At 37.8% G+C, this 27,925-nt stretch overlaps 1 pseudogene; it reads left to right on the plus strand.

The window, feature by feature from the left end:
* The first annotated feature begins 12,432 nt into the window (after nucleotides 1–12,432).
* LOC122738016 lies at nucleotides 12,433–14,031 on the plus strand (annotated as a pseudogene).
* Nucleotides 14,032–27,925: the final 13,894 nt, after the last annotated feature.

The raw sequence follows: 27,925 nt of genomic DNA on the forward strand, positions 1-27,925 counted from the left end.
AAAAGGGAAAGTATCTAGCTGCTTTCCAATGCCCTCATACATTTAAATCCTATGATTCTATTAAGTTAGAAGTGTCAGGAATAGCTTGTTTGTCCACTAACCAATGACTAGGCTAACTAAATGTAGAGTTTACCACCAACAAGTTGGCCACTGAGGTACAATTTTATTTCAGGCATATCAGCCTATAAAGACTGTAATGTATAAAATTTAATGTGGTCACCAATTACCTGTCCCAAGTGTAGGGAAAATTAGCTGGGGTTTCTAATATATTTGTTACTTAGAAATTAGAAGCTTTAGCACCAGCTTTAGGGCATTAAGAATTTATTGAAGCATACCAAGTATTAGTAAAAAGAGAACACCTGGGGCAGCTAGATGGTGCAGTGGATAGAGCACCAGCCCTGGAGTCAGGAGTACCTGAGTTCAAATCCGGCCTCAGACACTTAACACTTACTGGCTATGTGACCCTGGGCAAGTCACTTAACCCCAATTGCCTCACCAAAAAAAAAAAAAAAAAAGAGAACACCTGGGTCAGAAAGTTAAGAAAAGGCCTATCTAGCCTTAATATAATCAATCCCCTAGCGAGGGAGCCTTTGGGTGTTCCCCAAACCCTATTATTTTCTCACATTCCCCCCTCTGCTTCATTAAGAAACAGGGTTTCCTTAAATGAAGGCATAATGTTTTACAAAGGGCTCTCAACCATGGGACTCATGATGATTAACAATACAAAGGAGAATGAAAAGAGAGAAGAGAATTTGAGCAATGCATTGACAAAAAACCAAAGGGGGCAGTCACCTTTAGGAGGTGGTTATTAGAAATAGTGTATGCAATAGGAAAAGGAAAACAAGAAAATGTCCATTTAAGTCTTTGTAAGTCTTTGCTCATATGATTCTTGAGATGTCATCTGGTTACAGCTCTGGGTTCTGGGCATGGTCTCAGGTGTGCTTATAGAAAAGTCTCTCAGGTATTTTAGATGCTTATGATCAGTTAGAAAGTCTCCTCAGCTGGAAAATTTCCTACAAAATTGATCTTAAATCAACTTTAAATAGCTTTGCCAATAACCAAATCAAACAATCAGAGTTCTCAAAAGAAACATATGTCGAAGGAGATTCAGAACCTTTTAGAGATTTTAGAATTATGTATTGTCCAATTGTTACATATGAAACACATATAATAAAGACAAAAATTGAAACTTTTTTTAAACTTAATATTACTATAAACCTCCCTGTGGAGAATAAATTGAGAAGATGTAACATAAAAGTTGTCAGATTAATTTCGATTATAATAACTTCTAACAAAAGTGGATGTCTCCTTAAGTTACTTGCCAGAGAGTCCATAAGTTATGCTGGTACACTCTTCTTTAATACAGGGCTAAAACAATTGTGATATTACTTAAGAAATTATTTTTTTATCTTAATTTCATCACTTTTTGTATCATCTGCCTAGTTATCCTCATGCCATTATGAGAATTTAAAGAATGTAATATAACTGGTAACAGATGCCAAGGCCAAATTCAACATTATGTTTATCTTGACACCTGAGGTAATTATGGGGTTACCATAATAGAACAGAGAATTAAGGGAAATGAACATTGCCAAGCCTCGTGGCTCTGCTGACAGCCAGTATGATATGTTGAGGGGAAACTGAGTCAGGCTTAATAAAATGCATGGGATTGAGATGTCCATTGCATCAGGCATATAGGAGGGGGAATCAAAGTCAGGTGTATAATGAGATGGCTGGGATAAAAATATCCAGCCACTTATATTATATAGCCAGAACATCTGGTGCTATGTGGGGGGAAAAATTCCAACCTCAGCTCTTGCTAATGGACATTCTCTTGGCCTTTCCCAGGGCAGTGTAGTTCCTGGACTTTGTGTGTGTCACCCGTCCTTTGACAGTTCAGTGCCCACTCTTGTATGTATTCTCTTCATGAATAGCTGGCATCTTGGCTACTCAAGATCTGCTAACTCAAAATAAAAGCAATTGATGTTTCAAATGCTAAATTCCCATAATTCAAGGTTCATATAGATTTAACAACTGAGGACAACGATGACAGCAAAAAATGTGAATTAGCTTTATGACTCAGGATATAATATGCAATATACAATAATTCCAAATAATCATGACAAATATATAATCACAATCACATATAGTAGATGAAAAATATAAATGACTGAAAACATTCATTATTACATAATTTCCATCAATGCATTAATAAGTAAAATCACATTTTCCCTGAGACTCCAACTACATTTAGAAATCCAATAGATGTACATTCAGGGTCAGGTTTGTTCACTAGGACTGTTCTTGAGGCTCTTGTATCTAATAAACTATCACTAAAAGTGTCCCCAACACTAAAGGTTACATGGTGTTCATTATTCTGGGGAGGTGAATGGACTGACACAAGAGAGCTGAAGATCTCAGGGTCTGGAAAGGTAAAGTCTTCCGATTCCAGAGTCCTTTCTCCTCCCCTGCCCCTGTCCTCTGTACTTCTCTGAGAGGATCTATAACTGTTTTGATTCTGCCCCTCTGTATTCCTCTTAGAACCAAAACAGTTATAGATCCTCTCAGAGAGAGCTCAGCCTGGCCTTCTAGCCTAGAGGAAAAACAGAGCTCAGCCTGACCTGCCTCTTCCTCCAAGTCCTCTGCCAACACAAGCACCTTAGAGAGCCTAACAGAGTAACTGTGTGTGGAAGCTTTTGATGGGCCTGGAGGAGAGGTGATCCTTACACACTGCTTCAAGTTAATTGGTTAGCATCAACCAAATTCATTGGTTCACTGGACTGGAGGGTGCTGCCATGTTAATGTCAGAGTTCACACCCTCCAAGAACATACCCTCCTGAGGGCTAGGCCTTCAGGTAGGTGTGATCCAATCAAGTGAATTCCAACTGAGTCAATCAGCAAAGTCAATCTAATCAATCACAATGCAATTAATGCACTATTGTGTATGTGTGTGGGGGGGGGCTTTGGGCATGCCCCAAACCCTATTATTTTCTCACAAGATATTCATTCCACAGAATATAACAAAAAAATCTGCTAAAGCTCTTTTGATGAGGTGTTTTATTCAAAATGTATCCTCAAATGGTTGCTTTTATTGGGATCACTCTCATTTGGGACAGTAGCTCCATTTAATTCCTCCTTTCAACTCCATATGCTCAGTCATCAGCTCCCAGTGAATCTTGTGGTACAGAGTGGTTCCAGGGCTTTCTCTTCTCATCATATCAGAGCCCTCCTTTAGGATTATTCCAAGCGTAATCTGGAGACCCTTATGTTTTCTAGTTTACTGGTTCCAACCCAGATTAAACAATTCAAAAATACTAACTGCTGCCTCCCCCCAAAATTATAATGGACTCAAAGTTTGTTAGAAGGTGAGGAAAGGGGAAAATAACAAGTACTTAATAAGCATCTACTATGTTCCAGGTACTGTTATAAGTACTTGAAAAATATTATCTCATTTAATTATATAGTTGAGTCCCTCTAGATATCTGAACACTCTCTTTTGCTGAGAGTAGATGACTTCCCTGAAGGGGATCTTTGAAAGGACTATAGAACTTGAGGTTTATTCCTATGTGTTGGGTATCTATGTCTCCTTACCTTGTTCCCAACCTCTCCTACTACCGATATTCCTGCTCTGTTTATCTATTGTGCCTGTCCTCTGTACCTGACAAGTACCATGGTTCTTGAAAATTTTCACATTTCTCTACTCATTATTTTCTGCATTGTTATCCAATGTCACAGTGTGCATTTTTCTTGTTGTTGTGACTTTTTCTCCCATCAGGCATCATAGGTTCTTCTCCATGCTGGCCTACAGTCCTTATGATTTTCTGTTAAATATGCTACTTATTGGTGGTATGATGTTATGTGTCAAGTGACTCCATTGGAGGAAACTATTACAGTATTGTTCTTGTTGTTGTTTGTCCTTCTTTTTCAAAGAGGACCATGAAAAATGTCATGACTTATAATGAATTGGATTTAAGTGAGTGAGGGATGTTCAAGGTCACTGACTTCACTCTCTCTTCCAGAGCCATCTAGGTCCAGGGGCAAGATATACATAAGAATGACTAGAGATTGCCCTGGATGTTCAAGGTAATTAGGGTTAAGTGACTTGCCCAAGGTCACAAAGCTAATAAGTGTCTGAGGTTAGATTTGAACTCAGGTTCTTTTGACTCCAAGGCCAATGCTCTATCCAGTGTGCCACCTAGCTGCCCCACAATATTGTAGATTTTTTTCATAACTAGGGAAAGACTTATCTTGTTTTCCAAAAGTAGGACCAGCATATATTCTAATAACTTTTTGCTCTTTTGCTCAGGAGTTTTATTCATTTGGGTGAACAGTCCAATTTAATGAATCCTTTTAATTCCTTATGCTCAGTCAACTCCCAGTGAATGTTGTGGTTAAGACAAGCTTCTGGACTTTCTCAGTTATTTTTTAATTCCTTGTGTGTGTGTGTGTGTGTGTGTGTGTGTGTGTGTGTGTTTGTGTATTTTAACTAGTATCTGCAAATTAACCCAAAGTTACTTCTTTTTTTTTAAAACTTCTCTAGAGATCACGCAAAGAAATAGGCAAAGCTATGTTGTTCTTTTGTGACTTAGGAATCATAACTATACAGCAAAAAGCTCATATGGAAAGGGTGGAAATCTGCACCTTCAGGTTTACAGTATGTGTGTGTGAGTGTGTGTGTGTGTGTGTGTGTGTGTGTATAGCATTCACATTGATGAAAGTATAGATCATAGTATCTTGTTATACATCTAGAGACCTCAGAAGACATCTACTTCAAATCTTTCACTTAACACGTGAGAAAATCAATTCCTCAGGAGCTTATGTGACTTGGCCAAAGTGAACAGATAATAAACATCAAATGACTTATTCAAACCGTGATCTCTGGCTTTAGAGCCAGTGGTTTTGTTTGTTTCTTTAGTTGTTGTTGTTGTCATTTATTTGTTTTTTCCCATTGTACCATGCATGATGCCCTTTAAAAATTTAAAGTACATCATATAAAGGTGGCATGATCACTGTGTTTTGTCTGTCTAGATAAATTTGGGATGGGAAGAGGAGAATTATGAATTTCCCAAAATGTTTTTACAGTGTTAAACTTTAATGGCAACAGATTAAGGGCCAAACAAGACAATAGTCCACTCTTGTGACAATTCAGGCAGTACCAAAGTGAACAATTAACATACCTCAGAATTAATCCAGTTTAACCAGATTCTATAAGAGGCCCCGTGCATTTTATGATGTCCCCTCACCCCACTCCCACAAAAAACATTTTTCACTGGAGACAAAACTAAAATAAGAAACAAGAAGAAATTCATATTTGATATGTTGATGCTCACCTCATCCATCAGGTAGAATTGCAAACACTCCCTATGTTCTGAATAAGGAAAGGCTTGCTTGTTTATTTCTGAGTTGTAGCTGTGAAATAGAAAAAAAAAGTAACCTCAAAATTGTTAACGTATCACAGGGATCATTTATTTTGAATGTTCACTGTGTTCATTAAACCTCACTTCCCGAGAATAACCTTGAACACAGCCTGCCTTTGATTGCCTGCAAATCGGAATCAGATCTGTAATATAATCTGCAGGGTATGGCTGGCTTTACTATGTCATTTTTCTTTGCAAATACATTGTTATTGTAGTCTCCAGTCTAGACCATAAGTATGCCATTATTAACTTTCTTTTAAGTTCTTCAATAAAGTAACGTTTAGGGCATTCATAAACCTACTGTATGCATACTTATTAAACATTGGGAAAAAAAGGGAAAAGCTATTTTAATGTTCCTGTTGCTACAATATGCTTCTATTATGCAACTCAGTTCAATTCAAGAAATGGATTTTCAGTGCCAGCTTGTTTCCATTAAATATAAGGAAAAGTTTCAAAACAATTAGAGGTGCCCCTAATGGAAGGTGCTGTCTCAGGGAGGGAGAGATTTTGAGATGCCCACCTTTCATGGCCTTTAAGCAGAGGCGGGGCAGCACTTGTTAAGACATCATTGTGGGGATTTATGCTTTCTTTATGGATCAGAGTATATGACTTATATAATTGTTTCCAATTCTGAGATTCTAAAGATTAGAGACAAGGAACACATGCCTATAAATTGAAAAGATTAATGATAATAATTTCATAGTTTTCCTTGGAAGTGACTTGCCAAAGATCCCAGAGTGTGCAGTAAAACCTGAACTAGGCATAAAAGTAATAACAAATAATAACTCCATGTATCACTTGACAAATTTAAATAGCAAAATTCTTGAATTTTGTCATTGTTGAGAATTCTCTAGGTGGAAACTTGTTTTACCTAATCAGATGCTAAATATAGAATCTTAAGACTATAACATCATATATCTAGAATGAGAAGAGTCCTAAGAGGCAATCTAATCCAAAGCTCTCATTTTAGAGATGAATAAACTGGCAACAAGGATGACCAAGAAAATTTCCCAAGGTCATTCAGCTAGTAAGTATCAGAGACAGGATTTGGACTCAGCTTTCCCTGCACTATTTATCATTCCATGCAGATTCATATTAAGACTTTTTATTTCTAGATTAGTTTTACTGATTTTTAAAAATTACTTTCTCTTTTTATAGGCAGCCAGGTGTCACAGTGGATAGAGGAAGACTCATGATCAGATCTTTCCTTAGATAATTATTTATTGTATGACGACATACAGGTTACTTAATCTCCCTCTGTCTTGATTTCCTATTCTGTCAAATGATAGCACCTATTCCCAGAGTCATTATTAGAATCAAATGAGATAACCATTCTAAAGGGCCTTGAAAATCTTAAATCACTGTATAAATGCTAGCTATTATTTTCTTTTTGTGTTTACTTCTTCCTTATATGGGATGATTCTCAGGGAGGAGCGAAGGAGGGAGATACTGGGAGAAAATCAGGATATATTAAAAGCAAAAGATATTAATAAAATTGTTTTAAAAATAATTAGAGTAGATGAATGAGGAATGCTGCTGGAGGCTTTCAAGTTGAAGCTGCCTAACCACTTACTTTGGGATATTGTAGAGGGAATTGCTGTTCAAGAATGTACTGAATTAAGTGACCTCTAAGGTTTTATCTAATACTAGCATTCTAATGAAGAATAATTAAATTCCAAAACACCTTATAGCTTCATGAACTTCTCAATGTATGAAATGCCTTTAATGGAATGATATTATGAAAATTTTAGATTTGAGCTTTAGGGATATGTAAGAGATACATGTAAGACTCCCATCAAAGCTCATTTGGTAAAAATACAAATGCTGAATGCAATTTTTGAAAATTGGTAGCACTTTTGACTCAGCTAAGTTCACACATTTTACATAAAATTTGCTAACTTTCACAGCAGGTCTTCAGAAATCCAACTTTTTTCCCCCTGAAGTCTGTTGCAAGCAATTGAATTTCCAGACAGAATCCTTTGACCTTTGCATGAGTTCTAATCCATTGTCCTAGAATATTTCAGAGACAACACTCAGCAGGTGACCAACTATCATAGCTGCTTTGGAGAAATACTTAGTAATGTATTTTGAGTTGGTTGAAAAGATGAGTTGGCTATTTTCCATGCCTACAAAATAAAATTCTTCTAACAAAATTTTTCAAAACTATTTGAGAAAGGCTTACTTTAGTTTGGATATTGCCTCCTATTTTGTGTTTAGTATTTACATAGTTTAGTGATCTTTGTTTCTTCTAGAGCAGCATCAGTGCCTGGTAGTTAGTCTAAAAAGGCTGCTTGACATCAATCTTTTGGAGCTAAGAAACTTCCCAACAGCACTTATTCAACTCTGGACTAGCACTGACTTTGGTATTCCACTGAAGCTCATTGCCCTTGGTCTGGTACTTCTAACCAAGGTTTTCTTAACTCATCTTTGACCATCAAAATTAGACATCCTCACCTGTAATTTATGTACTTTGAATTTTTTGTTTTGACTAAAGTTTTCTTGGCTTGGATTCTACCTCCTTCCCCTCAACAACCAGGAACCATAATTAAGTCTTCTTATCAAGCATGCCCCTTACCCCCAGAAAGGCTTAGATGTCTATTTGACTGAGGATCACTTCCTCTTCTGCTTGTCTAGTAACTGTTTCTTGGCCACACCTGAGCTCAACTAGAATCTACCTTTCCTGAAATCCATCCATGATAAGCACACACATACACACACATACATATACAATACTGTGTACATATATACACATGGGTGTGTGAATGTGTATATATGCAAATATATGTAGACTTATAGATGGATTGTAGGAAATCCATATAAGAATAGATAGATAATTTTTTAAAAGAATTCAGAAGTTCTTTGTTTTTCGTGCTTTGCAATTTTGTCCACTCACTATAGTTTAAATCTCTTTTAAAAGCCTTCAAGACGCTCCTTGGGATGGCATTCAGGAACCTTAATTGAATAACTCTATATGACTTTTCTACTGTCCTTTATGTATACTCTACCTCACTCAGCATGACTTATCCCTTTCCCACAGATCTTGTTTTATACTTTGCTATATTCTACATTCCACTAAAAGTCACAGAGATATATGGTAAACAATATGATGGGCAAACAAACAATATGAATAGGCAAGCAAACCAAAACCAAAACAACAAGGACTAGGTTAGAATATCTCTTAGTGAATACCTTCTGTACTACCTGTTAGTGGTATGTCTTGGGGTAGGTGCTCAAAAATCTCTTGGGGCCATGGTTTTCTTTCTTGTAAAATGAAGAGGTTTGAATCTTTCCCATCTCTCTTGCCCTGTTGTACTCCATTTTAGTATTCCTTGTTAGCTCATTATCCTTATTATTCTAACTAAATACAGGTGTTTCCTTAGGCTCAGTCCTGAGCACTCTCTTTACATGCAGTTACTTCATCTGCTCCTTGAATTGAACAATGATTCCAATGCCAATAACTCACGAATCTCTATCTTTCCCCTGAGCTTCAGTCTTTTTACATGAACAATTGTCAATTGACCATTTAAAGCAGGATGCCCAGGAGACATCTCAAATTCATCATGTCCCAAATAGAACTAGTTATCTTTCCCAGAAAACCTACCCTGTTTCCACATCTTCCCTGTTTCTATTAAAGTCAAAATTATCCTTGACACTCTCCCTCATCCCATAATCCAATGTTTCAGATTCTTGTTCCAACCACAAAACATATCTTTCATCTCTTTACTCTCTATTTGCATAGAAACCATGTTATTTCAGGATATTATCATGTATTTTCTTAATTAATGCAACAGCTTCCTAATTGATCTCCCAGACTCAGGTCTCTCCCTAATAAAATCCACTGATGCCAAAGTAACTTTCCATAAGCATAGATTTCACTATGTTACTGCCCTACAAAATAAACTCCAGCCTCTAACTCCCCAGTAACTTCTAGGAACCAATATATCCTCCTATTTAGTTTTTAAGATTTTTTTAAACCAAAGTCCAACCAAAATTTACAACCTTAAAGAGTGTTACTCCCCATTCTTCATTTTGTAGACCAGTCAACTTTTTTCCCCCATCATGTATAGTATTCTATTTTCCCACCATTAAATGAGATAATATTTGTAAAGAACTTAGTAGAGTGCCAGGCACAAAATAGGTGCTTAATAAATATTCTTTCTTTTCCCTTCGCTTTCCATCTCTGTACCTTTTCAATGTCTTTACTCCATACTAGAATGTACCTCCTCTCACCTCCTTCTCAAAGAATCCTTCATTTAATTCAAGATGCAAAAAAACCCCACTTTTTACATGAAGCCTTTCTGATATCCACAAAAGCTAGTGCTCTCTTTTTCTCTTTCTTTCTTTTTTTTGGGGGGGAGGGGCAGGGCAATGAGGGTTAAGTGACATGCCCAGGGTCACACAGCTAGTAAGTGTTAGGTGTCTGAGGCCAGATTCAAACTCAGGCACTCCTGAATCCAGTGCCGGTGCTTTATTCACTACACCACCTGGCTGCCCCTAGTGCTCTCTTTTTCAACCTTATTTTTACTCAACTCTTTTGTATTATTTGCCTTTTAATTTATTCTGTATATTTTCATATATGTACTTGTCTCTCCAATTAGAATGCCAGAGCCACGTGAAGCTATTTTTTTATTCATTGTGTTTGTATACACAGTGTCCTTTTATAAAGATTGACTGAAATTATCTGGCCAATAGGAGATTATTCCCCAGGAGTCCAAGGATGATCCACAAATTTACTTGGGAGCAAACACAGACATGCTACAACTGACTTTTGTCTGCTCACCATGTACTGAAGAGAGCATTCTTTGATTGGCTTTGGAGCCAGAACTTGGGTGGGAATGGGGGCATCCAAAAGACATTAGTCTACCTAGTACTAGTCTGACTCAGTCTGAGTTATTTTCCTGCTTAACTATGTTCCATTGGATTGGGGAGAAAGAAACAGAGAGAGAGAGAGAGAGAGAGAGAGAGAGAGAGAGAGAGAGAGAGAGAGAGAGACTGTCAGAGAGGCAAATAGACCTAGATATTGCCATTGTTGTTGTTTTTCCTTCATTCTCAAAGAGGACCATGACATTGGGGTGATGTAATGTGATTTAATTGAGGGAGGGTTGTATAAGGTCATCAACCTCTCTCCTCCAGAGCTATCTGCATCCAGTGGCAAGATAAATATTAGGATGACTTCCCATGGCCCCAGATGTTTAAGGCAATTCGGGTTAAGTGACTTGACCAGGGCCAGTCCCAATTTCTGGGCCAGTGCTCTATGCACCACACACCTAACTTCCCTTAGAAATTGCTATAAAGAGAGACCCAAGGCCCACCCTTTCTAAGATCAACATCTGATCCATGAATATGGGATGTGGGTCTATGTCTCCACATTGGTTCTTTCTTTCTTTTTAAGTGAAGGACATCAGAAGTGTCTGTGCTCTTGTGGAAAGGTAAAGAGAATGGTCACCAGGAGGTAAGAAATTGGAGTACAAGATGGATTTGCAGACAGACTGTTCAGCATCAATATATGGGTATTGTAATTGTCCAATATCCACTGAAGCCAATGGCACTTTATTAAAGGGTCCATGGTCCCCTCTGTAAGCCGCTAAAATTAGCCTTGGGCTCCCCGAATGGGCTGTCCCTCCCCCAGTGTGACTGCTCTCCCCAAACCGCCCAGGCACGTAAGCCTCCCATGACCACACCCCACTCAGTGGGGATATGCCCTGGCTTCCTCTGCCCAGTGAGGATGCACACGAAGAGCCTCAAGCACGAGCCAGCTTCCTCCACCCAGCCCCCAGCTCTGGGAGTGTCCAGCATAGCCCTGGGGGTGCCAGAGAATTAGCTTGATGTGAGTGGGTGGCTCAGCCGGAGTTTCAGGTGAGAAAGAAGTTTAATAAATAGGGACGCTACAGAGACTGACAAAGGACAGAAGAGTGAAGCAAGGGAACGAAGAAGGAAAGAAGCAGCTGATGAGAAAAGAAGGGGTTTCCAATGAGTTGAATGGGGGTGGCTTTCGGCTAAGAGGGGATCGACCTAGAGAGAGGGAGGTGAACCAGTCCCAGTGAGGCATGGCTGCAAGGGGGAAGGAGAGAAAGTTAAAAGAGAGTGAGTCCGTTGGGGTCAAGTTCACAGGTCATATATTTCTTGCTTATTTCTACATGTATTGCTAAGTTTATTCCCATAAATAAACCCTGGTATTTGCTTAAATTGAAAGAGGTTTTTAATCTTTTTTCCTATCAGTCTGGGACAGGCAGTGGGGGAGGGGGAGCTCCCCAATTGGCTCTTTCCATATTAAATTAAAAGTTATCATTTTTCAGATAGCTTACAGTTATAAGTGTACACATTAGATTAGCAAGCAGTTAATATATTTTTTCACCTCCAATGAAATGGATCTCAGATCTTTCTCACTAGGGCTCCCTTTTTCTAGGGCCTTGTTTTTATAGGGTTTGATACCCAATTATGCAAAATAGGCATGGAAAGATATAGAATCTCATTGGTTGTTAGACCTTGTCCTTGAGGGCCAGAAATGACATATCAGTAGGGGGACATCACAAGATGGGTAAAGCATGAGGCATCTCCACTGACTAAGGATTCATAAGATGATCATCTGCTCATGTTGGACAAGAGAGAATGGTCTGGAGATACAAAAATAAGTTGGGGGAATTTCCAAAGCATCAAGGCATTCCACCCATGCTGGGTTTGGACATGGAATTTAAGTAAAACAGGATGGAGATTTCTTTGTGAGCAATCTTTTGGTCATGCAAGTGAGCTTCATAATTGTTTTTTTTTTAAATAATCAACATTACATTAAAGTTTGAGGTAGATCCACCAGCTATCTATTGAAATAGTCTAGCTTCGCTTTCCCCCTCATCTGCACCTGGCGCACAGTGAACCCTGACCCCCACTCTAGACTCGCCCCGCCTCACCACCCATGCAATTCGAGCAGGCGTGTCCTCAGGCTGAGTGGAAGGCGCCAGAGTGAAGCTGCTCAGCCAGTCCGGGAAGCAAAGAGGAGTCGCCCATCAAGTACGAAAAAATGGCCAAAAGAAACTCGGAGAAGGAACTGACAGATAGGAACTGGGATCAAGAGGATGCCATGGGGGGGGGGGGTAGCTAGGTGGCGCAGTGGATAGACCACCGGCCCTGGAGTCAGGAGTACCTGAGTTCAAATCCGGCCTCAGACTCTTAACACTTACTATCTGTGTGACCCTGGGCAAGTCACTTAACCCCAATTGCCTCACTAAAAAAAAAAAAAAAAAAGAGGATGCCATGGAAGAGGTGGGCACGTTTTCGGTGGCGAATGAGGAAGTCTTGAAGGACAGAGCTATCAAGAAGAGGAAGTGCAGGAATGTGGCCTTGGAATCTGAAAGTGGAGGGGCCTTCAAAGGGTCCGAAGAGTTGGTCGTACCTCCAGCAGCAGGAGGAGGAGGGGGACTCACTGGCTTCGGCAACGGCGCCAGCATCAAGCCTCTGCAAGACCTGGCCAATGGCGGCGGCGCGTCTTCCGTGCCCGCCCCGGCCCCTGTCAAGGGGCCTTCAGCAGAAAAGGTGGTCTTTGGTGGTGCCACTGCCAATGGACCAACGCCCCCGTGGGGGGTGGACAAGAAGGCCGCCAGCCCCAAGAGCACCAGGGACAACCGGCAGCCTTCCTCCTCGACCGGCCACGGAGCGCAGGGGAAGGAAGGCCTGTGGAGCCAATGCCTACCACAGAGGGCTCGCTGCCTTAAGCTGCTCTGTGCCCGATTGGATCATCAAGCACGTGGACACCAACTCGCTCTGCGATCCTGAAGCCCATCTTTAAAGACTACGAGAGATAGATACCTCATGAGCATCGAGCAGCGGCCCAGCAACAGCGGCTTGGAGACGGAGGCCCGCAGGCAGCTCCTTGGGACCCCGGCGGGGACCGCTGCCCCGGGGCCATTGCAGCAGACCCCCAAGACGCTCCCTTTGTGTTTCACCCGGACAAAGCTGAAGGAGCCGCGGAAAAGCAGGCAGAAGCGACATCGGAGAAGAAAACGGCCCTTGCCTTGGGAGCTGCGTCCGTCCACTGCCTCCTTTCACTTTGGACAGAAAGTCAACAGCTCGGCCCTGGGCCCCTTGGCCTCCGGCCCCATGGCAAACTTCTCCTTCTCTCCTGGAAACACGGGCATCTTTGGCAAAGAGGTGACCCAGGCGAGCTCCGCCTCTTCCTTCTCCCCCAAAATGCCAGAGGACCCGGGATGCAGCTGCTGGGGGAAGACAAAGGTGCCGAAGAGGAAGAGAGGGAGGAGCCATCCAAAGCAACCATGAATGAAGTCAAGGAAGAGGATTCCTTTTATTCCAAGAAGTGCAAACTCTTTTACAGAAAAGATAATGAGTTTAAAGAGAATGGCATGGGAACCCTGCCCTTGAACCCTGCTGCCAGTCAGAAGACCCAGCTTCTGGTTCAAGCAGAAACCAATTTAAGGAACATACTCCTGAATGTTGGGTTCCACCCAACATGCCCTGCTCCCGAACCGGCATGAACAATGTGCTCATCGTCTGTGTCCCAAACCCGCCCATCAGCAAGAAGAGCTCCATCATGCCTGTGACGATGCTCATCCGGGTCAAGACCACGGAGGACGCCGAGGAGCTGTGCAAAATCTTACTGGAGTGAAAGTAGGCTTGAAGGTGGGCAGAGGGTTCAGAGACTCGTTTGCCAAATTGCTGCTTTTTTCCCTTAAACTTATTCCTTTTCTTCTTAACTTTCTACTTGGACATTCTAAGAACTTCGAGGTATTCTGAAAGGTTTTGTGGGGGGGAAATACTATGGCCAATATAAGCTTTAAGTGAAAAAAAAAAGAAATAGTCTAGGCATGAGATGATTAGGGCCTGTACTAGAATGGTGACAGTGTCAAAGGAGAGAAGGGAGTATATGTGTGTGCTGTTGGGGAACTGAAATCAACAGTCTTGGGCAACAGGTTGAATATGAGGGTTGAAAGATACTGAGAAATGGAAGATAACTGCTAGGTTGCAAACCTAAGTAACTGGGAGGATGGTGTTGCCTTCTACAGTATTAGGCAAGGTAGGGGGTGTGGGAGGTTTAGGGACAAAGATAAATTAGTTGAGTTTTCAATATGTTGAGTTTAAGATGCCTACTGGACACCCAGTTTGTGATATCTGAAAGGAAATTGGAGATGAGAGATTGGAGGTCAGCAGAGAGGCTGGATCAGAAGAGGTATATTTGAGAATCATCAGCATAGAGATGGAAATCAAATCCATTGGAACTAATGACATCACTAAGTGAAGTAATTTAGTGGGAGAAGAGACTAGGGCCCAGGACAGATGCCTAAGGAACACCTAAAATTAGAGGACATGATCTGAATTAGGATTTAGCAAAGGACACTGGGAATGAGTGGGCAGGTAAGTAGGAGGAGAAGCAGGAATGGGTACTACCTAAAATCCCCAGAGAGAATAGAGTATCAAGAAGGAGGGAATGATCAAAGACTGAAGAGAGGTTAAAGAGAATGAGGTTTGAGAAGAAAAAAAATATCATTGGATTTGCCAACTAAGTGATCATTGGTAATTTTGGAAGCAGCAGTTTAAGTGGAATCATAAGGTGATAAGCCACATTGTAGGGATTAAGAAAAGAGCAAGAAGAGAGAAAATGGAGGTCCCTATTATAGATGGTATTTTCACAAGGGTAGTGGCAATGTCAGAGGATAGAAGATGACATATGCAAGAGATGTTACAAATGTAGAACTGGTGGGGGGGGGGAGGCAGCTAGGTGGTGCAGTGGATAAAGCACTGGCCCTGGATTTAGGAGGACCTGAGTTCAAATCTGTCCTCAGACACTTGACACTTACTAGCTGTGTGACCCTGGGCAAGTCACTTAACCCTCATTGCCCTGCCAAAAAAGAAACAAATAACCGAACAAGAACAACAACAATAACAACAAATAAACAAAGGTAGAACTGGCAGGATTTGACAACTAGTTGGATATAGGGGGGTAAGAAAGTGTGAAGAATTGAGAGTGACACCTAGGTTTTAAATCTGGGGGACTGGGAAAATGGTTTTGCTCTTGGCAGCAATAGGGAAAAGGAGAGGGTTTTTGGAGAAAGAAAATGAGTTTGGTTTTCAACTGGATGAGTTTAAGATGTCTATAGGATATTTGCTTTGAGATATCCCATGGGTAGTTTGAGATGGGAATCTGGAGGTCAGGAGAGATTAAGGCTGAATAAATAAGTCTGCACATAAAAGATAATTGATTTTTGGGGGAGTGGATGAGATCACTGAGTAAAATAATATAGAGGGAGAAGAGGGTCCAGAATACATTCTTGAGAGATCCCCATAGTTAATAGGTATGAATTAGATGATCCAGCAAAGTGAGCAGAGAAAAAATGAGAGACTTGTAGGAGGAGAATTGAGAGAATGATGCCACAAAAACCTAGAGAGAAATTATTAAAGTAAAGAAGTTCATTTGTATCATCTATACAATTCGCAAAGCATTTATAACTATGTACAAAAAGTTACTAAACTCTGCATACCCTCTAACTATGACATAACCCTACTATTACCACTCCTATACTTCCAAAAGATCTAAAAATGAAGGAATGGATCAATATGTATAAAAACATTTATAGCAGATATATTTGCAGTGTCAAAAAATGGGAAATTAAGGAAGTGATTATCAATGGGAAATGATTGGATAAATGATGTTTTGTATATATAATGGATTGCTTTAATGACATAAAAAATGTGGAAAGAGATAGTCTTAGGGGAAGTGATTTATAAGCCATACATAGAAATGCTAATAACTTGGAGGAAAAGAAAACCTTATTATAGTCTTGCTAAGTACAATTAAACACCTTTATAGGAATTCAAACACATTGTGACAAGCACTAAATGACTGTTTGAACTAAACTTTCTTACCTTCTTCAAATGACTCAAACTGTCAATAGAAGTACAAAAAGCCCCCTAATAAGAATCATAGAATCAAAGAATCTCAAAATAGCAAGGTGTAGATCTCAAAGGACATCTTGTCCGACTCATTCCTGAACAGGTAGAGAGTTGTAACTAGGGTTGGTCATTCTGAGATTTTCCCCAAGTTGCTGATATCTAAAGGGTACAAGAATTTACCATGCACCAGCAGCTTTGAAACAGTTATACTTTATTGCCTAGTCACAATAACTGTTGGAACAGAAATCTAACAGATCTAGATTTTTGTTGTAACACTTATCTGAGTCGTTATAATAATTAATCCCCTTTCCTACATCCAGATTATTTTCTCTAATTAGTTATTGCATTATTTTAATATCTTGACTTCCAAAGGTAATTTGAGAATATTTACCCTGCTACTTAGCCTGAGAACATCATGGCTAAAAAAAAAAAAAAATTAAAAAAAAAAAGAGTATTTGATTTAGCTTCTTAAGACCTGGGCTAAATCACTTCTCTTTATCTTTTTTTTTCCTTTTTTCTTTTCTTTTTTTTTAGTGAGGCAATTGGGGTTAAGTGACTTGCCCAGGGTCACACAGCTAGTAAGTGTTAAGTGTCTGAGGCTGGATTTGAACTCAGGTACTCCTTAACTCCAGGGCCAGTGCTCTATCCACCACGCCATCTAGCTGCCCCAATCACTTCTCTTTAGATAGTTACTTCCTATGTATCCTTGTTAAAGTCAATCTCTCTGGGCCTCATTTTCCTCATCTGTAATATAAGTTGATCAGACTACATAGTCTTTAAGATCTTTTCCAAGACTAAACCTATGATTCTATACTCAAATTGATAATTGCTATTCTGAGCAGGAATCCCCTCTAAAACATATCCAAAAAGTGGTTATGTATTCAGTCTTTGCTTGAATATCTTTAGCAATGGAAAACTTGCTATCTCCCAAAGGAGCTCATTACATTTTTGGATATCACTAATTATTAGGGATTTTTCCCTTATTACAAATTTGGAATTTGGACCTGCTTTTTGGCTACTTCCACGTATGGGTTCTACTTCTGCTTTCTCTGACCAAATAGTACAAGTCCAGTGCCTTTATTATCATCCAGATATTAAAGATTGTGATTAACACCCCCATGTAGCCTTCTTTTCTTTCTGTCATACATCTTCATTTTCTTTCATCCATATAGTAATGGTAATAATTTTTCTTCTTTCATTAAAATTCTACCCTGATGCTACAATGTGTAATGGAGGGAATTCAAGGTTTTTAAAACTATATCATCAGACCACAAACTCTGCAAGGTCTCTCCATGATTTTGAGGTGACTCTTGCTAATGGACCACGATCCTTTTATGTGAAGACTTAGCTAGCTATTAAAGAGAGGCTCATCACCAGATGTTTGGCCAACGAGTGATGATATTTTTAGCTTAAGTAATCCATAAAATCAATAATTAAGCCAAAGAGAAGAGTCAATTTATTCTATTTAACAAAATAGCAACATTGATTATAGGGAACATAGATATGTGTAGAATCATTGATATAAAGTTGTTATAAACCTTTGAACAAGTTTAAACCCTTCATCATATAGAAAGGAAACTGAGTCACCAATGCTTTGCTCAGGTCCCACTTGAATTCATTTCATCGGACTTCAAACCCAGTTCACTTTTCACCATATCATCCCACAACTCTGAATGAAATCAAAGATCTTTTGAAGTACTGAAGAATCTCAGTCATTATTATCTAGATTTTTAATTGCCACTGGTTTCTTTCCTAGTATCTGCTGCCATTTGGGTTTAGGCAGTAGTTTGTTTATAGAAGTTTTAAAAAGTTGCTGAGTTTCTAATTATGGTTCATTTTGCAAACCATGCTCCAAGCCATGAGCAATCCTGGCAGTAGAAGAAGCCCGAAAATGTGTAGCTTTGGATGCCTTATGAGAGACAGCTGGTATCTGATGACCATACATAAATAATAAGTTTAACATTTCAAAATGCTAGAGTCCTGCAGAGGTCTCCTGATTTTATTAACCTAGACAACTCATAATAATTATGATAAACAGACATTGTCATTAAAAATCAGCAGAAATTAGATAAGATTAAGTATAATGCACTACATCTTCCTCGACTGCAGATTTTGTATAATAAATTACCCTGAGGCTTCAAAATGAGGCATTTTATAATTGAACAAAACAGATCAATTTTAGGGGTCCTTATTTATATGCAAAACAGAGTTTTGGAGAATGGTAAACTAGATTAAAATCTCTCTGAGTACAAATCAAAAACAACAGCTTATAGTTCTCATAGGCTATAGCCATTCCATTAATATACAATTTATCACATATGAAGAATGGTAAAATTCTAATTGTATAGCTCTTTTATTGTGCTTTACCAATTAGAAATGTTAAACTTTAAAATCTGAAGATTCTTCTTAAAATGGTAAATAGATATTTTGTTGGTGTTTCTTAAAATTTAATTCAAATCATTAACTATATAAGGATCATTTAGAAGAATCAGGAATGCTTAGCTTGAAGACAAGAAGAGCTTTCTGGGAAAACATAGTTCAGATCTAGACTAAAGGGTATTGCAGGGTATCAGTGATTGATGAGATAGACTTCCAGTCTCAAGAGATACTGTGCTATAGTTAAAATCTTTAAGTTTATGATGATCAGAAGACCTGGGTTTAAGTCCCAATACCTCTATTTACTGACTACATAATATATGTTAATAATAATCATACTGTAGATTTTTGTGAAATAGATTGTGTCTAAGTAAGCATATATGCATATATGTATGTGTGTATGTATTGTGTATCTCATTTTCCTGAGTTCAAATACATATTTACTAGTAGTGTAACCCTAGACAAATCACTTAACCTTACTTACCTCAGTTTCCTAATATGTAAAATTATGTGAAGAAGTAGTTGACAAATCATTCCAGTATCTTTTCCCAAGAAAACAGCAAATGGGGTAACAAAAAGTTGGACACAACAACTATAACTATATTTACACACACATATATATGTACATATACATGTATGTATGTGTGTAGATGCCTTATGCTTATATGTATATACATACAACAATGCATATATATGCTTACATACACATGTGTATGTACACACATGTGTGTATATGTATATATACATATGTGTATGGGTATTTATATAGGATGATACTTTGCATATGATTTGTTTTAATATGTCCTTTTAGTTTGTTCAAATATACCTCTTCTCCTCTCTGAGCCTTTACTTCTTCATTTATAAAATAAAAATAGTATTTATAAGACCAACATCAGTGGCTTGGTGTAAGAAAAATGCATCATAAATATTAAAGCACCACATAAATGTGAGGCATTTTTACTAAGAAAAGATGTAGCACAGTGGAAAGAGCACTAGATGTTGGATCCAGTATGGCCTCTGACATTTCCTATTTGTGTTTTTATGAGAAAATCACTTGATCTTTCTGAACCAGTTTTACCTGAAAACTGTTAGTATAATGAATAATTTTACATAAGTGCATTGGACAATGGGACTTTCATTTTAAGAAGCAACAAAAAAATTCATAGTTCATAAAAGACAATCTATTTTCCTCCTGCTTAATTCTAGATGCAGCTGCATTGTCTATCCATAGTATCCATCCAAGATGCATAAATGGAAGGATAAATTCTATTGTCCTCCCATTCAATACCAAATAAAATCTAGAAACCATGGAATTCCACTTACACTCAGAGATTAAGTCAATCTCTTTCTTCAAATATGGATATGATTAAAACTTTTTCCCTCAAACAAAGGATCTTCTATTACACATTGTTTCTTGTAATGATGGATGCCTGAGAATCATGGAATTCCTCAGTCTCTGAAGAGTTTAAGTTGAAGATGACTCAAAGCGTAATGGGAACATGAATGATTGGCATACATGTTTCAAAATATTAATAAATATTGAAAAGTAAGTAACAGCACTAGCTAATTGGTATATAGCATGCTATTAGAGAGAAGGTGAGCCAATCAAGTAATGAGAATGAGGAACAACTGAGGGACCAATCTTGTGATCCATTGGTATCCAAAGTACATCAACAGATCTTGAGAAAAAGTTTGAATATGGTGGGTAACAGGATGGCATGCATAGAAAACAAGCTGCCAAATTGATGTAATATACACATTTATGAAACCACAGATCCATCAAATCCCTGAACTTAGTGTATTGCATTAGAAAAGTACAAAAAAAGATATGTTAAATAAAACTTCTAACACTGAATTGCTAAAGACTTACATGTACAAATTTATAAAACTGTGGAGATATAAAGTTGAGTTCATTAATCAAACCTTAATCTATATTTACTGATGACAAAACTGAGGCCCATAGAGGTTAAGAAACTAATTCTAGGTCATACATTAAGTGACAGAGTTGTAATTAGAATCCTGGTTTATTAACTTTCATCTCCGTGTTTTTTAAAAAATAAGTAAATATTGATGCATTTGTTTTTTTTTACATTATCAAAGTTATCTCCAATTTCCTTCATCCCTCACCACTGAAATATCATTTCTTATAGCCCAGTAATATTCAATTACATTCATATGTTTAACATTCCTTAATCAACAGACATCTGGCTTGTTCCCCAATTCTTTGCTATCAATAAAAAATGCTGCTATTAATATTTGGGGGTATATAGAATCTGTCTTATCAATGGCTTGCTTGGGGAATAAACCTAGTAGTAGAGTCTCTGGTTATAAGTGTGGGGACATTTTAGGCACTTTATTTGCAATCATTCCAAATTATTTTCCAAAATGGTTATATAATCTCACAGCTTTACCAATAGTATATTAGCATGCTTATCATTCCACAACCCCTCACACATTAACTACTACAAATTTTTGTCATCTTTGCCAATTTTCAGGGTGTGAAAATTCTCAGGGTTGTATTGATTTGCATTTAACTTATAATTAGTGATTTAGAATTTCTTTCACTTTATTGTTAAATCTTTGAATTTCTTACCTTGGGGCAGCTAGATGGAGCCATAGATAAAGCACCAGCCCTGGATTCAGGAGGACCTGAGTTCAAATCCATCCTCAGACACTTGACACTTACTAGCTGTGTGACCCTGGGCAAGTCACTTACCCTCATTGCCCAGCAAAAAAGAAAAAAAAAAGAAAAGAAAAAAAAAGAAAGAAAGAAATTCTTCCCTTAGCCACTTATCTATTCTGGAATGGCTATATTGATTCATCTGTAGGTGGGGTGTTACAATGTTCTGTCCATAATGCATCAGGCTCACCTTTCCATCATTACCTTGACCTTCACACCTTTCTCCCTGTGTACATTTAGAAAGTCTCTTCCTGGTCTATCTGCTATAATTTTGTTGCTATAGCTGTCTTTCGGTGCTCCATTCATTTACCATTCCTATATTCTACTTGTTGGGGATGTTCAAACAGTAAATATTCTCTTCAGGCTTGGATTTCTTTTAAATAACTTTTTTTTGGAGCAGGGTAATGAGGGTTAAGTGACTTGCCTAGGGTTGTACAACTAGTATTGAGTGTCGGAGGCCAGATTTGAACTCAGGTCCTCCTGAATCCAGGGCAATTACTTTATGCACTGAGCCACCTAGCTGACCCCTTCCAAGAACTTTAAGACATCTCTTTATTGTTGAATTTTAAACACCTCTTTTTTTCTGACTTGAAAGGGAGGTAATACTGACGTGCATCGAGAGTTCCATTACTCATCAGAACATGTTCTATTATTTCATGCTTTTTTTCTCGAGATTGTAAAAGTCTTGTGTTATTTGAATTTCCTTTTCTTTATATTTTAAGGTCTTACTCCTGTATTCCTTTTAGAATCTATTGTTTCTGAATTGAGTAGTTAAATTTATCCACTATGTATTTTAGAGTATTCAGTCTTGTTTTTGTTTCTGTTTTATTGTTTGTTTTGTTTTTTTAGTTGTTTCCTTCCCCCCCCCACTCCAAAATGATTCATGTCTTTTTCAATTGTTTTTTCTTTGGTGATATTCAGAAGGTCTGGATGGTTTTCTTGTATTATTTTTTGCATAATGGTGTTGACATTTTTTTACTTGTCATCTTTTGGAAGATCTATTATCCTTTTGCCTCTATGTGTTCTTTCTTCAAGATTATTATTTTTTCTTGAATAGGTAACATGTTTTCTTTTCATGTAATTTTTTCCTTTTTCCTCTTTTAGATTATCCTTAACTTCTGTTTATATGCATTCCCAATCAGAATCTTCTCTTTTGATTCTTTGGTGAGATTTGCCATTGCAGATTCAGGTTTTTCTATTCTTCCTTTTTTCACAGGTAGATCATAATATTCTTCTCTCATAATTCTCATTTCTCTTTTAAACCACTCAGAAACAATATATCACAGTATTACATTTGCTTCAAATTCCACAGGACCTTCTGTCTCCTCAAGTATTTAGTTACTTTTCTTTGTTTTGCAGCATTTATTCATAGAAGCCTGAAATTATTACTATTCTGGAGTCCATATATTCTTCTGTTAATGTTTGTTCTGTAGGTTTATCTTTGTAAGCTCAAAGTCTTTGAGTTTTCTTCCTCTTGAGATCCTTTTTTTTTTAAATTTAGCCCTTTTTCTCCTTTTATATTCCTCCCAGTTATTTGTTTTCTGACTTCCTCCCTCAGATGGTGGTTTCACTAAAGGCTGGATCTCAAACTGCTTCAGTCTTCTCTCACAATGGGCAATTCAGAGTTCACCAGCCTAGATCTCTTCCGCAAATGACCCTAGGGAAGAACTGGCCCTAGATGGATGTTGGGCTCTTTCTCTCAGGCTTAGTAGAATACTACACAGTCCTACACCGTCCCCTATACTCAGTAACCTATCACATTACTTGTGTTCCTAGATCACTCTGGTGATATTACAGCCTGATTGATTTCCATCCTTTCCAATTTGGATCTACAAGGCTGTGGACGGAAGGGAGAGAGTCAGAATGTGGAGCAGAGTTCAATTATAAGCCCAATCATAACCAATTAATTGTTACTCTGATCTGCTTTGGAGGTCTTTTGCCACACAGAACTCAGTGTGTTAGAACTGGCTATCAAGGCCTCAGCAAATTTCTGCCACTTAGGATTTGGTTTTCCATGGCACTAGGAAGAGGAAGTGGGAAATGGAGTGGTAATTTGTCTTTGGTTGCAAGAAAATGAGTAAGAGTTCATCCTGTTGAGCAGTAGGGAAGAGGTTTCTGAGTGAGTTCAAGGTAGGGGTTAGTGTATGGAGTTTTGTTGTTGTTGACCTTCTTTTTTGTTTTTTTTGTTTTTTTTTTAGTGAAGCAATTGGGGTTAAGTGACTTGCCCAGAGTCACACAGCTAGTAAGTGTTAAGTGTCTGAGGCCGGATTTGAACTCAGGTACTCCTGACTCCAGGGCCGGTGCTCTATCCACTGCGCCACCTAGCTGCCCCGTTGACCTTCTTTTTAGTTCCCAATGCCTTAGAAAAAATAAACTTTGTATTATTGGTGCATAATTTATGTTTTGGAGAGGTTTTAGAAGTCATGTAGATCATGGAAAGCATCTAGCCCTCCTTCCATGTTGTTAGTAATGTGACTTGGAAGTCTCCAATGGTTTTTTTCTTTCTTTGTTTTGTAAAATTTCAATTTTTTGGTTATATAATGTTTGATCTAAAAAGGAATTTAAAGAGCATGCACTTAACCCCTTCATTTTGCAGTTAGCTTAAGAAAGGAAATTATTTCTCTAAGATCACGGAGTTCATTTGTAGCTAAAACAAAACTTAAACCCAAGCAAGATTTATTAATTTTGAACCCAGTACACTTTCCACTATATACGAATAATTTTGCACACAGATTTACAAAACTCAAATTGATACCAGTTAGTAGGGGATTTTTTTTGGGGGGCGAGTATAGTGGGGTTATTCTTGAAGGTAACAAAGGCTAAGAATAAGATAAAAGTAAGCTTTAGAGATAAGAGTAACCTTAAAGATGAACTTAACCAACATGTATCAGGACATGAATACCTTGTACAATATTGCCCATAAGTTATAAAAAAGTGCAATGAGCAATTGAGGGAATTTTATTCTACTTGAAGACCTCAATTTAAACAGATTTATTTTAAGGGAACCCATTCCCTTTTTACATTGCTCTGATCTTTAGGAACTTTTGCCTTACATAGAACCAAAATCTTTTTTCCCTGCACCTTCTAACCATTGCTACCTCTGGAATAAAGTAAGAACATGTTAGGGTTAGGGTTTTCATAGATCTGTAGTTGTTCCCCTTTATTGAGAGAACACAGTCCACATATGCTCATCTTGTATGTCCTTGTTCATATTATCCATTCATTTCTCCATGAAATGTCTACCTGACACAACAGAATTTTTTATGTGTTTTTAACATAGCTTGCTTACTGGTAGAGCAGCCAGATCCTCTGTCTTCCTCATAAGAACTCTTCAAATACTAAAATTGGCTTTTTTGTTCATCCTAAGTCTATTCTTCTCCCAGCTAAACATTTTCACTTCCTTCAACAGATCCACATCAGATGTGGTCACTGGTACTCTTGTTATTCCTGTTCCTTTCTTGTAATTGAGCCCCAGTTTTTGAATTTCATTTAAAAAGATATGGTACCACAATCTACTAAATCTTAAAAATATTATCAGGCTTGTACAAGAATTTTTAGAGACAATATTAGGATGTTCCAAACGTGAAATCCTTGCCTAGCAATTTCTTGTACCTGTCTAGGCACAAAGTACTATTCATGAAAGACTTTAAAACTGGTAACACCCTTGTTGGTTTTGACAAGATTCAACTGCTGACTGATGTGTTGATACTTCGTGTCCAACTAAAGCCTATTTAACCTTTGGAAACAGAATCTTCATGGCAACAAAAACTTTGTGGAAACATTATGACAATTCATCTAATTGGCAGTGGTTTCTACAAAATATATCAGTATTAAATTAATTATCAGCTAAGAATATCTATTCTTAGCCATGAGGCCAAGAACAAACAATTATTTCTACATAACTTAAATGGTGTTACATTGATCCGAAGATATAAAGAAGGTAATTGTAAGAGTTCTTTTCTTCTGGGGATGTTTAGAAAGCTTCAGAGGTCTCACAGAATGTTACAGCTGAAAAAAATAGAACATAGACTGTTAAAACTAGGAAGGATGTTAACATGAATATAGTCCACATATTCATAACCTGGAGCTTGTGAACTTTTGCATTTAATATTTTGATAACTGTATTTTAGTACTGTTTTCCCTTGTAATTAAAAGTATTTACATTCAAAGCATTATTCTGATAGGGACTCCATTGATATCACCAGATTGCCAAAATAAGTCATGACACACAAAAACTCAAGCAATCCTGATTTAGCATATAAAGAAACAGTGTGAGAGAGAGAGACAGAGAGAGAAAGAGAGACAGTCAGACAGACAAACACAGAGAGAGTCAGAGAAGAAGAGGCAGAGAGGAAGTCAGAGCTAGGTGGGACTCATTGTAGACTAGACTATGTTACTAATTCTCATGCTGATCACTTCAGAGTCTATTACACTATCAACGGGTCTTTACTGTTTTTACTGTTCAATCAAATTCTACAAACATTTATGAAGTCCAAAAAGAATCTTTATTTGGTAACTGGGGTATAAAGATTGAGACAGAGTTGTCCCTGTCCTCAAGAAACTGGAGAATAGAGAGAGCATATACACAGATAAATGAATGCGAGTTTAATTTAGGAAGGAGGAAGCAGTAATAAGGATGGGAATCAGATAAGATTTTACAAATTCAGAAAATGTTTGAAGGCCAGTAAGGAATACAATCAAGTCAAAGGCATAGATTTCTTGGGACCGTAGGATAGTGCATTAGACCAAGTATTTAAAAACTTGGGTTCTAATCTGACCCTGTGTAGATATCACCTGACAAGCTCTTGGTTGCATCATCTATAAAAAGGTAGGACTAAATGATATCTGAGGAGTCCTCTAGCTCTAAAACCTTTGAATCTATCTTTTCAGGAGAATTTAATGAAGAAAATCCTCCAACTGGAGATTTGTAAAAGGGGATAGCTGTAATATCTGTAATGAGATAGGCATTGTAGAAAAAGAAATTGAAATAATAACATACATTTTCATAATTATTTGTATTTTGAGAAATTCTTTCTTCATAACAAACCTAAAGGTAGGGATTGCAAATAATATATTGTCCTCACTTTGCAAATGAAGAAAATGAATCTCAGGTCATGGCCAGTATTGATGATGATAATGATGGTGATTATGTTAGTGGTGATATTATTACATCACACATTTTTTTTTCTGTATTATATAATCAACCCTCTCATTTCTCCCTATTGAAATGCTGCTTCAAAAGACTAACTCAAATGCTTCTTCTTCCATGGAGCCCTTCCTGATTTCCCCTTCAGAAATGTTCTTTCTGACTTCTGTGAAATGATATAGAGTGAAGTAAACAGAATTAGGAAAACAATTTATATTAAAAAAAACTATAAACACTAAGAACTTTGAGCCCTGATCAATGCAGTGGCCAACCATGACTTCAGAGAACTAATGATGAAGCACACTGCCCACCTCTTGACAAATAATTGACTCAAATGAAGAATGGGACATCCTTTTTTTGAACATAACCAATGTGGCGGTTTGGTTTGATCATGTATATTTGTTAAAAGGATTTTCTTTTTTTCTTTTTTTAAATGGGGGGGGAGAGAAAGGGGAAAAGTATTGTTAATTGAAATAAAGATAGAGTTCAAATGGAAAAAAAGAAATGTTCTTTACTTTCTATGGATATTGATATCTATATTATAAAGAGGTAATTTTTTGTTCAATACATAAGTGTGCATATGTCCAACCTTCTATTAAGTTGTAGGACAAGAGTACAGAGTTCTTTAAATCCAGTGATTATCAGATAGAAAGGGATCCTACCTGACTCACATTAACTTAGAAAGCCACAAATTGGCATTAACTATGCTTTACATATATTTTATTTATTTTCATGAACATTTCCCAATTGCATTTTAATAGATCAAGGTGGTACTCTGACGGGTTGGGGGCTGCATAAAGCCTACAGAGGCAAGTTTGACAGCCCTGTGCTAAATAATGCTTTCTGATGGATATTATAGGGATATCATCCTTTATTTACCCATGTTTTCCTTAGATATCTCCTCATAGTATAGATGCCTAATGGGATCTCCAAGTCTATGGCATGTCAGTGGAGTATAAGGTCTGCATTTGTCATCAAGCTAGAGAGACTTTCAGTCTATCTCCAGTAACATGTCATATATATATATATTGTCTAAAGAACTGGCAAAAGAAGCCTTATGTTTGACCTCAGAATGTTGGCCATCAAAGAATAGCCCTGTCCTTTTTTTTTATCCATAGCACAGAAAACTTGCAAAAGTCATATCTCAAGGCTTAGAGAAGCTACAATCTGTGTCAGTGGAGAGAAACTTCATACCAATCAAGTAACATGTCCTTGGAGCATTAAAAAAAAGCAATTATAGATGATGAATCCAGGGTTCAATCACCTTGTAAGGTCATACAGTTAATAAATAATAAAACTACAACCAGGACACAACTCTACCACATTTTCAACTACTTGAGCAAATATTATGACTGACAGAAATGGCATATCATTGACCAAAATTATATTTTGATAAAGTCTCCCTTTGTG

This window comes from Dromiciops gliroides, chromosome 2 (genome assembly GCF_019393635.1).
Source record: "Dromiciops gliroides isolate mDroGli1 chromosome 2, mDroGli1.pri, whole genome shotgun sequence".
NCBI lineage: Eukaryota > Metazoa > Chordata > Mammalia > Microbiotheria > Microbiotheriidae > Dromiciops > Dromiciops gliroides.